We start from the raw sequence: 12680 nt of genomic DNA, 5'->3' as shown, positions 1-12680 counted from the left end.
AGCATCTGTCGAGCTCTGAACTAGTCACCCACACAGTCTTCATAACATGCAGAGTAAACCTTAACTGTGCGTGCCATCTTTATCAACAAAACTCATTTGCTCCAAGGTAGTGACTAGTCATAACTTTCAAATTAATTAATCCAGGTATGGGTTGAGCTGGCTTCCAGAAAAGTTAAGCTGACTTCAGGAGAAAGACCTCTGACATAGCTCACCTGGAGACTATACCAAACTTGGCAAGTTTTACCTGCTGCATGTGACACTTCCAGCCTTGACTTCTGCCTGCAGTTCCCCCTTCCTTCTTTTTCACACAAGGGCTAAAACTCCTGTAATCCTGCAAGGTACCACCTCAGGCTTTCTCCTGATGGGATCCCATGAACCAGGTTTAAGTAGGCACAATTTACTGATGAGCTGCATCTGGCTATAGGGTCATAAGAAGGGAGAAATTACAATGCTGTCTTCTAATTAAGGACCTTTTGAATGCAGTAGCCAGCATCCAGAATCCCCCACTACAGTCAGTGTTTTATTGTTCCCTCTGTTTTAGGAGCAGAGTTGGTCCAAGACTGAATTTGCCAAACAGCTGCAGTCACACTTAGGGCAAAAAAGGTATACATGATAGCTAAAGACACTACATGTCCTGTGATGAGAAAACTGTAAAATTTTGCTGTAAAACACATCTTGCCACCTTTTGAAAAGGTAAGACTTACTAAATAACTTTATTTATAGAGCAATATCTAAAATATGAAAAATGTCAGTGTTTTGATACAAACTTGCCCTTTAAGGAAGCAGGAGACTAATTAAAAAGTGTTAGGTCTGAAACACGGATCAGAAAGAAACAAGAGCTCTGTGTGTAGATAACATGAATATTCTGATTATTTATGATGACAGTTACAAGGAAGAGGTTGGGGAAAATGTTTCAAATTACAAATAGCAGTCTGTGAGTTACTGCTGTTAGACTGCAGAATCTTTCATAGTTGTGTTGGGATTTCTGTTAGTTATCTCTTTCTGTAGTCACACTTGGAGTCTTCAAACGGTATACAGGAAAACAGGGTGAATGTGGACAGATAGGTACAGCAAACTTGACTGGAGAGCTTGCAATCTAGGATGAGTATAAGGAGTTTCACAGAATCTTTCATGATTGGCTTATCAGTCTGCATCTCATTAATTTAGGGTTAAAAAAAATTTGAAAGGTATTTTCTGCTGACTGTTGTCTCATAGCCAAAATAAAACAGATGACAATTTCTCTCAGATAAGCATACGTATAGTATTCTTACTGCTAGGACTAGGTATTAATTATGTTCTGACGGGTACTGATCAGGCTTCTGTTTATTGCAGGAGATAAAACAAAAACTATAAGGGATACCTCAGTCTCTGCAACCATTTTTTTTTCTTTCAAAATTCATTATTAAAAAAAAAAGAGAGTAAGGCTAAGAACAAAATGAAAGTCAGACAAAGTATTGGGTGTTCCTCTTGGGAATAGTGAATAAGAGGTTTCATGGCTCAGTGCTACTTGTTGAACACCTTTCACTAGAATTTGAATTCATTCAAAATTCAAATGTGGCACTAAAAGCTATTTAAATTATAACTCATTCAGTAATAGTTCTCCATCACTTAGAAAAGTGACCGTTTCATGGGTTCTGAATCACCTCCATCCGGTGGAAATGATGCTTACTGCATAGCTGGAAGGGAGGTGCCTCAAGACAAATCCAAAGCAATGCAGGAAATATTACTGGTGACTCAGTGGGTATCTGTCTTCTCTCTTGAGGGCCAAATTGTGATTTTATGCAAGTCCCAAAGGACAGTGAAGCATGTAGTCACCATGCCCTTAACAGAATATCAGGAGTTAGCTCCAAAATTCACCTACTGCATTCTAAACCTTCTTCTTCCCTTTCTCACAATAGGAAAAAAGTCCTTGTGGCTTTTTATGAAGTTAATTGTCCTGTTGTGCCTGCTTGTTTGCATCTCCTGGTGTACATGCAGGGTAGGTTTATAGTCCCTGGCTGTTTCTACTTCTGCCTGGCTGCATATGTGTTGTTGGAGCCATGAATGCTGGTCTGTTCTGTGCTGTGTAGTCCACATAACCATGACAGAGAAGTAGGGTGGCACATGACATTACACAGATTTAATAGTGAAATGATGCCTTAGTGCTGCACTGGGGATCTATATGCTGCTGGTAAAGGAAGTGCCATTTGGATGATACCTAAATCTAAATTTATGACCCCATAACCATTGAAATGTATACTTTATTGCTTGAGTATAAGAATATTTTCCACTCTGTTGTCCCAATCCAAACTGGGTAATTATGTATCAGCTGATTTAAATCTGTGTGTGTGTCTCAGTTTAAATCACAAAGTATTCTAATTCGCACACTGTCCTAAATCCTATTATTCCAATTCATCTCTGTGTATTCATAAGTCTTACAAGTTTCTTTAGAGTCAATTTCTATGTAATTCAAATTTCTTGTTATTGTTTCTTTAATATGGTTAAAGTTCAGAAACATTCACTTCTGTTATAACCACACTATACAAATTGTGTAAGTTAAAGACTACTCTGACCTCGCCATTGAGATCTGGAAATTAGGAGCACATGTTTAATATTCATCCTCAGTTCCTCGTAGGAGTATTTTGAAAAGAAATCCAAAGCACACTTTAAACTGGAGTAGTAAACACTGTTTATTTATCAGATTGTCTGCATCTCATTTCCTGAACTAAACAGCTAAAGTCTGTTTGTACTTCTGACATTGCAAGTCTCACAAGCTGATCCAAGAGAACATCTGTCAGTTTGTTTTCGAGACTGGACACTGCAGAAGAAAAGAGGAGGTGGGGGGAGAAATAAGACTTTCACAAACATATCAGTTCAAACAAAGTGAGAACTTTCTCAGCTGCCTTCATAAGCCAGGCAAGCTGTGCCTTAGAAATATACTTTTAAGGACATTTCTTTCTCTTTCCCCCATCCCCTAACAGTAGTTGAAAAGCAGGGGTCACTTTTCTTTTCCATGTTCTGCTCAAACTGATGCCAATAAATAATGTTTGGAAGTGTTAATGAGTCCAAAAATGTATTCCAGAAATACTCCCAAAATATACTGAAAGCAACTTTAAAAATCAAGAGCTTGTTGTCCTCTAACATAAGACTCTGAACTCATTGCATTTGGTGCAAGAGAAAAAAGGTGAGCTTTTGGCACAGAGACAGGGTGATTTGAAGGAAATGCCACAGCTTGCGCTGTTCATCACTCTGTTTCTAGCCAAAAGAACAGTTTGTGTTGGTATGTTTAAGGGGAGGAAATTCAGACCATTAATAACAGAACTGGCCTACAAATCACACGCTTCAAATTCTGTCACAGTCGTAACAGGCCTTTTTCTAGCTGTAGAAGACAGAATTGTATCTCAAATTTTATCATTAAATATAAGGTCTGCAGTGAAAAGATAAGTGTATATTTGAGCAGGTGTTTGGGGACAAAAAAAAGGTCTATTTTTTTATTAGAAAATACAATTTAATAAAAAAGAAAGGTATCCAGAGGAACAAAGCATGACAACTTGTGTTTGGAAGAGCTGTTTGATGTGTGAGGGTATATATAAGGAGACAGGAGCAGATCTGGTCAAAATATGTGTTTGAAGAGGGAATAATGGAGAATAAAAGAGGGAAGGAAAAGACCCCTTTGTTTTTCCCCTCCATGAGATCCAAGAACCAAGATTTCAGGGTTTTTTTCTGAGCTGTAGAAGACTCAGATTCAATTCTCTGATGTTTCTGGTCAAGAGCAGGGACTTGGCTTTGATGTTTTGGTGTTGCAGGTAATTATTCTATCTACTCTGGAAGATTCAGTTTTCTTTTATAGGGTGTTAGAAGCCTTAGTTTTTTGCAGAAGCAAAAAGACAAGAAATATCAAACCCATTGTTCTATGCAGATTTCATGCTTTGCAGCCCACTCTCCCGTAGGGGCTTCCGGACCATTCCATTCATAGGACACAAATGTTGTGTGAAGAGCCATTTGGCAAGAGCTGCTAGGTCTGAAGCTGCAACACACAAGCTCAGCTAGCTGCTGAGACGGGTTAGGTGAACCAGGCAGACCTAAGGCCAGGTCACTGCTCAGCAGGATACCTAAGTTTGTAGTTCTCTAAAAATACTGCTGTACTGTTCCTTATCTCCTATGAGCTCTCCAAAGAGAGATACACCAACTGCTATCAGTTCTGTATTTGTGGGGCTATCTGAAAGAAAGAGAAATTTCCTTCAATTCAAACCACGCTTTTGTGGGTTCTTCAGACAAGACGTGTTGCCAGACCCACACTGCGTCTGCTCTAGCTCATACATTTGTGTGTGTGATTCAAGTTTGTGGAACCAACAGTAGCATGGAAATGATTGCGAGTCATAGAAGCTCCTTATTCTTCTAATAAATGGCTATAGTGAATTAGAGGAAAACATATAAATGTAAATGGGATTTTGCTTCTCTTTGCTCCATGCTCTGCTTTGCTGTTGAACAACTGCCTAGAATCTCAAATAACTTCATCCCAGCTGATGTGTCCCTGTCAATATACATATCCTGCAAGATCCTGCCACATGCAAAAACAATACAGTGCGTTAAAGAAAAAGGAATGAATTTGAATGGAATGAGTTAAAGGGAAAGGGTCACTTTTAGATGTTTTCTACTCGTCTGGGCCCAGTACATTTCACCTTAGGATGCTCTTAATGAACTGTCAGAAGCGTCCTAGAAGTGCAGTTCACAGTAGAGTGAAAATAAAGTCAGCTTATAAGCCTCCAGAAGACCATAAAGTAATAGTTAACAGACATTCTGATTAAGAATGTACCACGTCTCACAAACCGTTTCATCTATAATAGAATAATAGGGATTGTAGACTGAGTAAAGCTGTGGCTGTCATATAACTACATATTGACATTACTAATATTTTTTATATTGTCTTTGATAATATTTTTGTAAGCAAACAGTGAAATTAAAGTCTGGGTGAAACTTCATTATGTATAACTTCTTGGAATTCTGCTGTCCAAAAAGTCATCAATCCTTCATAGTCTACCTGAAATTATGTCAGGCATTTCCATAGGAACATATCTTGAGTCCAGTACTGTTCTTATTATAACTGCAGCTGACTGCAAGACAAAAGAATAGAAAAATTGAAATTAATTTTTTTTTTTTTTAAATGGAGAAATGTTTCCAGTAAGTAAGATGCAGTTCAGTAAGGACAAGTGCAAAGTACTACGCTTTGGCACAAGTAATGAGCAATCCAGTAATGAAACAGGGACTGACTGGTTCAATACAGTTCCGCATACAAGTTTTCAAGCTTATGAGAGGCCATCAGCCTACATATGGAGGGGGAAAAAACACACGAAACCACCCAAGCCTCTGACCCTTGTTGAAATACATACAATCTTTGTATATCTTACAAAAAGAAAAAAGAAACCCACCCCTCATATTTCCTCTTTACTCACTGCTGCTAAGGTCTCAGTTGGAATTTTGTACCTAGGTTTGCATTTGTGGCTTCAAAAAAGACGTGAATCAGTTGGAGAGAATCCACAAGAGTGTAAAATCATTAGAGGTTTAGAAATATGCCTTAAAGCTAAGCTTGAAAGATCTGAAATTGTTTAGTCTAAAACAAAAGAAGACAGAAAAGGGACATGATAAGAGTATTCAAATATGTAAAAGGTTGCTGAAAGAAGAGGGTAACAAGCCGTTCACCATGTTCACTGGGGTAGCTCAAGAAGAAAAAGACTCAGAAACCTGCTAGGGAACTTAGGACTGACACTACAAAGATCTTTTTAAATATAAAGGGACTGATATTTTTAAATATAGATAGCAAAGCACTGGAACTGAGTTTTGTGGAGAGGATGTGGAATCTCTTTGTTTTTTAAGGCCTTCTTTATAAGAAAGCTTACATAGTTATTGTTCAGAAATTACTCTAGAAAGAACTGATCCTGCCTTGGGTAGGTAGGATCTTGAACTCCCTTCCTACTTTTTTTCTGATTTTGTGACCATAATGCAGTCAGCCTGATTAAAGAGTATATAATCAGATAGCAGAAGTCCTAAAATGAATTTAGGAAGCTCAGTCAGAATTTCAAGAGGAAAGAAAGAAAGAGATTGATTAGAATTAGAGATGAGGAAGGATTCAGTTAAGACTATTGCAGACTAGTAGTTTCAGTAGTGTGATAAAACCACAAGGCAAAACCCAAATAGAAATACAGTGAGATTGAAAGTGAAAATGGTTGTACAGCTAGAGTTTGAGGTCTAGGGATGATCAGAAGATAAAGTGCTGAAGGTGGGGAGATCAAAGAGAAATATATAACAGATGGGAGGGTGGGGGAAAGAGAAACATTTCCTCCAGATGGTGTGTATTATCTCCTGAAAAGATTGGCAAGATTCTCTAATCTTGCCAAGTGGAGGATGTACTGTGAATAGAGGTATACCAAGTGTATTATATTAAAATCTATTCTATTCAGCAAGTAAGAAAAGACTTCTTGTAAATTAGTTACTCTTTTAAATGTGCAAATTCCATGTATTAATCCAACTTGCTCCCTTTGTACTATCATTATTGGTATCACTAAGTATGCAGTATATAACTATAGATATTCTCTGAAATGTCACAAAATCAACCTCCTTCTGTCTTCCATCTCTTCCGTAATTTTTCTTGTTGATACCATCCCATTTTCTGTGACTGGTTTTTTCCTTGCTGGCAGAGTAACAAGGTTCAGGGGCCTGCAGATTTTATGAATCTTTTTATGGTGGCTTGGCGTTGTAGAAGGGTGGTGTGGATGTCGCTGGATATCAGCCAGTCTTTCTGTGAGAGGGTCTGCACAGTGGGTGCCAAGAGGGATGAGGATTGGAAGGCTGAAACAGAACTGTAGAATTAATTACAGAAACAAATATAGAATTAATTCTAGAAACCAGAGTAAAAAGTTTAAATTAATGAAGAAAGCTTTATTCTACTTAATCCATGAAAGGACAAATTGTTCAGTTTCACTTGGAAAAGTTTAGGGGATTTACCATAAAAATGGTGCCTGCCTAGGGTACACGATGTTTTTCTCATCAAATTTATCTAATTAAACAATCAGTCCAAAGGAGGACTGCTGAAGAAAGGTGGGTTTAGGAGTCTTGCCAACCTCACGTTTTCAAACTCCTGAGCCTTTTTCTAATTATGAATTTAAATATTAATAATCTATATTTTGTTTCTTTTTATTGTCTTCTTTTTATAAGCCTGGGAGTTGTGTTTTTGAGCTTCCTTCCATGAAATCAGAGCTAGAAAATTGTTTTATTATGGAATGGAGACTCTCAAATTACTGCAGTAGTTCATGTTTTAAGAAAAACACTACATTTTCAAGATGTGCCATAAAATTGTAAGAGTTGGAAACTTTGGTTTAAGTTAGAGGCCTAGAACTTGAAGGTAAGTAGAACTACTACTGAGGAATTAAAGACAACAGAAGCACAATGAGGAAAATTATAACACTCCCTGAATTTTCCCTGTGAAGGCTGAATGATGGCAGAAGAGAGGAGCTAGTAGAACTCAAAAGCCAGGATAGGGAGGTTGATAGGATGAGTGAAACCATAAAGTGGAGTACAACGAATCAAGTGTGGAGAAGATAAGAACGCAAGTGTGGTCTTTCCGGGCCAGTGTCCTCTCATTTATGGTGACTTAAAACAGATCCTTGGAGAAGAATAGAGCAAGTCTGAACTGACACTTCTCATGCTAGACGGTGCTGCTGATTTGGAAGCAGCAGTTTTCTCACATCCTGCCACCACTACTACATTTTAAACTGGAACTCTCCGCCTAACTCTGTGACTCAGACTAACTTTGAGCAAAAGGGCTAGACTGCGAAGATGGTCGTTAGACCTTCTCACCCAAGCTATGGGCATTTTTATCAGCTTTGTCCTGTGAAATAATTGGCCAAAGCAAGTCAAGAAGACAGGTGTTACTGTAAGACCAAGCTGTTTGCCATAGCGTTTTATTTGCTTACCCTGGCACGTTTTGTATGATGTCAGCACACAAAGAATGTTTCTGCAGATAAAGCAAACGGCAAATGATTTCATGAGTCTGTTTGTGACAGATGTGTGCAGTGTGGAGAAACATTGTAGCACAAACTACAGTACTCGTCAAGATCGTGTTATTCCAGCTCATTAATCACATTTCTCTGGTTTGTCCCCACGGATGACTATCTGTGAAAACTCACTAGCAGTCATGACAAGGCTTTCTGCTTGCCACCCCGTCTAGATAGATGCCTGTTGAAATTCTGCGTATCATTACTGAACCCATACTGAAAGATGGGTGTTGTACCTCTTGCACATCTGCTTCATGCTCCTCTTCCATTCAGGGCGAAGAGCTGCCTTGTATATGAAACCTCCTGCATTTTTTCATTATAAAAAAATTATTTTAATCAGTATTCTCACCAAATTCTTTTTATCAATGTGTTTTAACCAAGTAGGTTAAAACTGTCATGGGGTTTTTTTGGTGAAGTCTGGATAAAAGAAGAGCAAATAATTGGTGCTCTAAGTTTGAGGAATTTGCATAATGAAATTACTGAATCATATTACTACAGTGAAATCAGAGCATAAAATGTATTTGGAAACGTGCAGACCTTAAGGGTATTTTTTAATGTGAGGGAGGAAAAAGAGGAGATGTTTGCCTTCTCTCCACTCCAAAGAACCCAAGGGAATGTATATTTACTGCTATCCCCAGGACTTCTGTGTGCTTCTGGCCCAGTGTTCGGAAAATTTTACTAGTCAAGGAGTCATGCATGCCTGTTTTCTCATCCTTTACTTATCATGGAGCAGCTGCATTTCAGAGTTGTTGGGAAAGAGCAGTGACTACATATGGAAGAGAACAAGATGAATATATCAGTATTTGCAGTTGAGATCAAATCTGAAAAGAAACTTAAATAACGTGATGTTCATTGTTGCAAGAGAAAACAAGGATTCAAAAGTTCCATGTGTAGCACTCTACAGACTCATGAAGCTTGTCCACACACAAACCTTTTAATTTTGGACACTTTTGGCAGGAGGAGTTAGAAGGACAGGTTCTTTTACGGATCTGCCAGTTTCTTGGTATTCAGGAACAACCGCAGTGAACCAGTCACGTCCAAAATGGCATGCACTTCTTTCTGTTGAGCTGCCATTCAGTCAGCAAAAAGAGTCTCAAAGCTTTATGTTCCAGTCCCTCTCTCCCCGGCCCTTCCTACTATTCTTATAGAAGGCAGAAGGCATTGCAGTAACCCACAAATTCTCTGTTAGTAGGACTAATCCTGAGTGAGTTTCAGTTTTCAAAGGCAGTGGAGGATGTGCTTGGCATTACACAGTGCCACAAAGACACGGGCAACTGAGAGGAGACTGAATTCCTCACAACCAGGTAGCTGTAAATTTTAGAAACAGGCCGAGTGTGACATTGCTGGCTGGCAGTCACTGCAGTGAAATGAATTCAGGACTAAAATTGCTTCTGCACTTAGGCACCTGGGTGTCATCTTTGACTGCACATTTGCCTAATTCTTCTCTTCAGAAGATCTGCTGGAGGAGAAGGAGATTTGGTCATGTTTTATATAGCAATAGATTGATTGGAGAACTCATCCTGGAAGCAAGGAATAGAATTCTGGACCATTCTCACCCAGAGGGAATTTCAGCCTGGATCTCCTTTTTTTTGTTGTTTGTTTGATTTGGTTTGGTTTGGGGTTTTTTTTTGACATTGGCAAGCTATTGGCAATTGTCTTTGAGAGCTCCCACCATTTTCTCTGACCATAAAAATGCAAGGGTCCAGATGGGAGATGTTTTCTACAGTCTAGTGTTTAGGATACTCAGCTCAGTGGGATAAGTCTATCCCACAAAGTAAATACTTTACTACTTTGCTTTTGCTGCTACACTATGTTTGTGCTCAGCAGTCTAACAGTGCCAAACAACTATCTTTCCTTCAGGACTGGATTTTTTTTAAAATGAGTACCTCCCTACCAGCCCTTTCTGTGACACCCTGTCAGGTAGGGTTCTAAAACATGACCTGTCAGGTCATGTTCTAAAAGCAACGTATATTATAAAATTCCACTATATTGATAATTTGTGTGTGTGTGTAAGAGGTAACAAGGCAATTTTTTTCATTGTGGTTTTGTTTTGGGTTTGTTTTTTTTTTTAAATAGAGCCAAGAGTTAAAATTCCGTGCTGCAAAAATCATAGCAAAGGGTTGAGTCCTCAGCAAGATCAATGTTTGGGAGTCACTATGTAGACCACATATCACAGAGTGAGTTACAGCAATAATAGCTTAATTTCACTTATGTGGAAGAGCAAGGGTTAAGAAGGAGATGACAAGTATCTTTTAGATTGTCCTCACATGGGATTTCAGAGGTATTTGCTGTTGTTGCAGAACTCTTGCCATTTTTGCAGTGTGACTCCCTCATTTCCCTCCTCTAAATATTTCCAGGCAGGCCCACTGCTTGACTCTTCCCTACCACTGGTCCCTCATTATACACTCATTCTCCTCACTTGAAATTCAGACTTCTCATTCCCATCCTAGTCTCTGGAAATAATTGTTATTTCTTTTCACCTCATCCACACCAGCTCCTCTTGACTCCTCATCTAATCTGTCAGTAGTGACTTCCACAAGTTCTTGAGAGGTTGTCTCATCAGAACTACTTTGTTTAACCTCACCTTTGTCTTCTCATCTGGCTTTCTGAAGAATCTCCCTCCTCCTCTCTCTCCATTCCCCTCTGCCTCCTTCACCCGCCACATTTAAAGAGGTGACTCTTATCCCAGATGTCTGGCTTGGATGCAATGAACTTCACTCAAATTATATGATTTGTTCAAGTTAAATCAGTCCCTTTTCAATCTATAGCTAACTTGCCTAAGGATTCTGTATAAGGATCTCATAGTGTTTCATGTCAGGCTGAAAAGTTTTTTGAATGGCAAAATATTCCATAGAATAATGAAAAAAACTGCTCCTAAAGGTGTATGTCAGATAGCTTAGGGACAAGTTGTGCCTTTCAGTGCAAATTCACAAATTCACACTGGTATGTCAGACACTTAGTGCAAGTATCCCAAAATTTTAGTTTGCCAAACTAATCAGTCAGGTCTGTCTGTTGTATCCAATCCCCAGGGTATAACCAACCCATTGAATTGTGATGATATTTGTCCCTACATATCATACTCAAGATATTTTCAAAAGTTTTGCTTGTTCATATATAAAACAACCTGTCCTCCCTTTTTTTCCTCCTCTGAAGTATTCCACATCTTACAATATGTTTCACAAAAACTTTTAGATGAAAGCATTTATGATGTTGAAATGTTTTTATCAACAAATGGCAACTCATCTGGTATCAATGTTTAGTAAGTAAATATGATTTAGCAACACTAAAATTTTTTTTACCAATTTTTGTAATGCTCTTTTCTTGAAAGGCACTAAGTGCCAACAATCTGTTTTTTTATTGTAATTGATGCTTTCTTATACAGCCTTTTTAGTCGTGATGGTCTAAAAACATCTGCTTGTGGACAGAATCACTTGGGATTTAGGTTGCTTTTTGATTTCCACTTCTGTATTTGGAGTTCAAGTAACTCCCACTCACCTGACAGCGTCAAAACCAAACCAGAACAAAAGCCCATCTGCTTCTGGTGAATTTTCCAATACACAGCTGACAGCAGATATAGAAGGCAACTGATTCTAGGGCCAAATCCAATGCAGCTTTTAGTTGGCAGAACTCATTTGAATTCAGAGGACACCAGGAGAGATCCTGGCACCCAACTCAGAGTGAGGAATGCAAAACTAGACCCAAAATGTTCTAGACTTGTTTTCACTAATACTGTATAATCTGGCCAGGACACAGAGGTTAATGTCTTTCCCCTTGTGAAATGTTCCGTGAGATCTTTAATTGACCACAAGTCACCAAGAGTCAGGTTTATCTTTCTCAGCAGTACAGTGCCTCTTTGAAGCACATCGGGCACTGGTTTGATGCTGACTTGGAGGGAAGACTGCCGTCTTCTGAATCGCTACTGCCATTTCGCTGCAGCACCTGGCAGTTCTTTGAGATTGCAGCTTCCGTTCAGATTTTAGCCACTCTGGGCCTGCATTGCTTTACAAGAGCTGGAGAGATCATAACCTAAGTTTTTATAGTGGCTGATTTGAAGAAAGTGCCTTACAATTTAAGAAACCTTTAAATCAACAGCTGATAACTAGGTTCTTTATTATACAGGCAGGCCAGAACCTGCACTTCGGTCACAGCAACCCCATGCAGCGCTACAGGCTTGGGGAAGAGTGGCTGGAAAGCTGCCCGGCAGAGAAAGACCTGGGGGTGCTGGTCGACAGCCGGCTGAATATGAGCCAGCAGTGTGCCCAGGTGGCCAAGAAGGCCAACAGCATCCTGGCCTGTATCAGAAATCGTGTGGCCAGCAGGAGCAGGGAGGTGATTGTTCCCCTGTACTCGGCACTGGTGAGGCCGCACCTCGAGTACTGTGTTCAGTTTTGGGCCCCTCACTACAGGAAAGACATTGAGGTGCTGGAGTGTGTTCAGAGAATGGCAACCAAGTTGGTGAGGGGCCTGGAGCACAAGTCTTATGAGGAGCGGCTGAGGGAGCTGGGGTTGTTTAGTCTGGAGAAAAGGAGGCTGAGGGGAGACCTTATCGCTCTCTACAATTACCTGAAAGGAGGTTGTAGTGAGGTGGGTTCTGGTCTCTTCTATCAAGTAACTAGTGATAGGACGAAAGGAAATGGCCTCAAGTTGTGG

The sequence above is a fragment of the Harpia harpyja genome, chromosome 2 (genome assembly GCF_026419915.1).
Source record: "Harpia harpyja isolate bHarHar1 chromosome 2, bHarHar1 primary haplotype, whole genome shotgun sequence".
Classification (NCBI taxonomy): domain Eukaryota; kingdom Metazoa; phylum Chordata; class Aves; order Accipitriformes; family Accipitridae; genus Harpia; species Harpia harpyja.
This window is presented reverse-complemented; position numbering follows the sequence as displayed.